At 41.1% G+C, this 2,682-nt stretch overlaps 1 long non-coding RNA gene across 1 annotated transcript; it reads left to right on the top strand.

Moving 5' to 3' along the window:
- Positions 1–7: 7 nt before the first annotated feature.
- LOC143505568 (uncharacterized) lies at positions 8–1,221 on the top strand. The gene is made up of 2 exons (XR_013127874.1): positions 8–333; positions 782–1,221. It is a non-coding gene; the product is annotated as an uncharacterized LOC143505568 (long non-coding RNA).
- Positions 1,222–2,682: the final 1,461 nt, after the last annotated feature.

Below are 2,682 nucleotides of genomic sequence, written 5' to 3' on the forward strand. Positions count from 1 at the left end.
CATCAGATATAAAACATTGATGCTTGCTTACAAAGCCAAAAATGGACTGGCCCCTCCCTACATGATGTCCATGGTCAAAAGCCAATCCGTACAGCGAACACTCAGAAACTCAAGCTTGGCTCGACTCGAAACTCCATGCTTAAAGTCTCATGGAAGACAAAGCTCCAAACTATTCTCCGTCCTGGCTCCAAGATGGTGGAACGATCTTCCATTAGCTGCTAGGACTGCAGAGTCTATTGCTATCTTCAAGCGTAGACTGAAGACCCACCTGTTTGTTGAGTTCTTACCAGAGCACTAACTCAGCTGATACCACTTGCCGTGGTTCTTTAAATGGTATGTCTGTCTGTGGTTATTTGTGCTTCTTGGCAAATGTCTAACTTGCAAAAACACTAGGTAATGACATTGACTCCTGTAGTTTAGTAGTAGTCTGACTCAATGGTATCTTGAATTCTGGCCTATTCGTACTATTTCCTAGGATGAATTCTGTGATTGAATGCAAAGCACTTTGTAAGTCGCTCTGGATAAGAGCGTCTGCTAAATGCCGTAAATGTAAATGATTTTGTAAATTGTTAGTGAAATAGTTATTATTGTTTTATAAATATTTATCAGTAATGTGATTGTGTTTTAATTGCAAAGGAGTCATACTGTCTTGTATTTTACCTTTGGTGTTACTCATGTAATCATCAGTATGCTTAGTCTGATTGTGTGGTTTGTGTGTGACTTGTGTATTAGTCTGTATAATTTGATTTTGTGTTTTTGTGTGATTTGTGTATTTAACCAGGCCACCCGAAGGGGACTGGTTCCTGCTGGATACACGCACCTATCCGGATACAAGCACCTGCCGGTGGATGTACTGATGCCAGGGTTGGACGTGCCATTGCCACAAGAGGTCGTGCGGATGCTAGTTCCTATCAGAGGCTCACCATCTACACTGAAGGGACTGTGACTACTTGGCCGGGGAACGAGAACTGTGACTACTACTGTAGAACTGTAGAACCACCCTGCGCACCACGGACTTGTGCTAACGGGCCGCCCAATGGAGGATGGGTTCCCTTTTGAGTCTTGGTCCTCCCGAGGTTTCTTCCTATTCCCCTCCATCATAGGGAGTTTTTCCTCGCCACTGTCGCCATTGGCTTGCTCATTAGGGATTTGGACCCATAAGATTGTTAATCTTGTAAAGATTGTGAAAAGCACTATACAAATAAACTTGACTTGACTTAATCATTAGTGAGTTATAGGCTAATTATGTTTTAGGTTGAATGTATCCAGTTATGATATTTGAGTGATTCACTATTTTCCCAGCTAGCAACACTAACCATGCGATACCTGAATTTAGTAAACTATAGTGAGAGAGGAATATTACACTGGAAACACACAGCCTAAATTATTACAAATAAATAAAATGTATCTTCAAGAGAGGGGAAACAAAAGAAAGTAGAAATAGTTTCTTATAGACAGTTTGCATTGGTGCTTACTAAAATTTCCCTGGTGGAAATTTTCATTTTTTAAAATAAACATTTTAAATGACTAGCTTTTAAATAGTACAAGTGTGCTACAAATGCACAACATAAAATAAAATATAAGTACAAATGTAACGCAGGCACCTCCTCAGCTAGGAGGCAGACAAACGCTGAGGAGAGCGAGATTTATTAGAAGGAATTCCATAATCATAGTCGTAACAACAGGCAGGGGTCGTAACAGGTGAGCCATCCAGGTTTGACAAGTTGATCGGCATAATCAGACACACAAAGAGAACGAACAGGGCAATGGGGAGAACACTAAAAGGAATGAACAATGGAACAGGAACAATACTCACGAAATCAAATAACAAGGATCGCGGAGCACATTGGCAAATACCGACAGAGCAAATGAACAGAACAACCGAAAACGGGCTAGGGAGACACAGGGATATAAATACACAGAACTAGACTAGACACAGGTGAAGACAATGACAACATGGGCATGGCAGACAGAGGGAAACTATGGTAACAGACAAGCAAGGCGGGATTAACAAGCAAGGAACAACAAAGACACGAAGAGCAGGACACCGGAGTGACAGCTAGGAGAGGGGGGAGTAGCCCTACGTGACAATAAAATGTAGCTGGGAAAATTATATTACTATATTACAAGTGTGCTGTAAATGCACATCAATGCATAATACATAAACTGTAGCTGGGTAAATTATAGTAGTGTGTCGTTAACAGTGGTGAACGGGATTCTTCAAGCCACCAGATTTAATCCGTCACCATATCCAGTCACGAAAATCCATGAGAAATTTGGTGGAGACACTACACATTACTGAATTGTTTACTAAAACTATTAAGGGAAGGAGAATTGCAGGTGTTCATACACATGTTGACTCGCTAGCCAGCAGATGTGTCAATTCCAGGTTCCGAAAGTAAAAGTCCTCACCAGGATTTTACTCAAGCTTGCTAGATTTTCTAATTAGTGCAATCCAGGTAAAATTAGTGGAATCAACACAATCCAGGAAGCCTGAGCAAAATCCTGTTGAGGACTTTTACTTTCTGAACCTGGAATTGACTCCTCTGCTAGCCAGGTAAAATGAAATGAAATGTGTGCTCATTTCACATTGCACATTTCATTTCATTTTAAAATACCTGGCTAGCTAGTCAAGGTGTGTATTGAGAACACCTGCAGTTTCCCTTCCCGCCTCCAGAACGC

The sequence above is a fragment of the Brachyhypopomus gauderio genome, unplaced genomic scaffold (assembly GCF_052324685.1).
Source record: "Brachyhypopomus gauderio isolate BG-103 unplaced genomic scaffold, BGAUD_0.2 sc376, whole genome shotgun sequence".
NCBI lineage: Eukaryota > Metazoa > Chordata > Actinopteri > Gymnotiformes > Hypopomidae > Brachyhypopomus > Brachyhypopomus gauderio.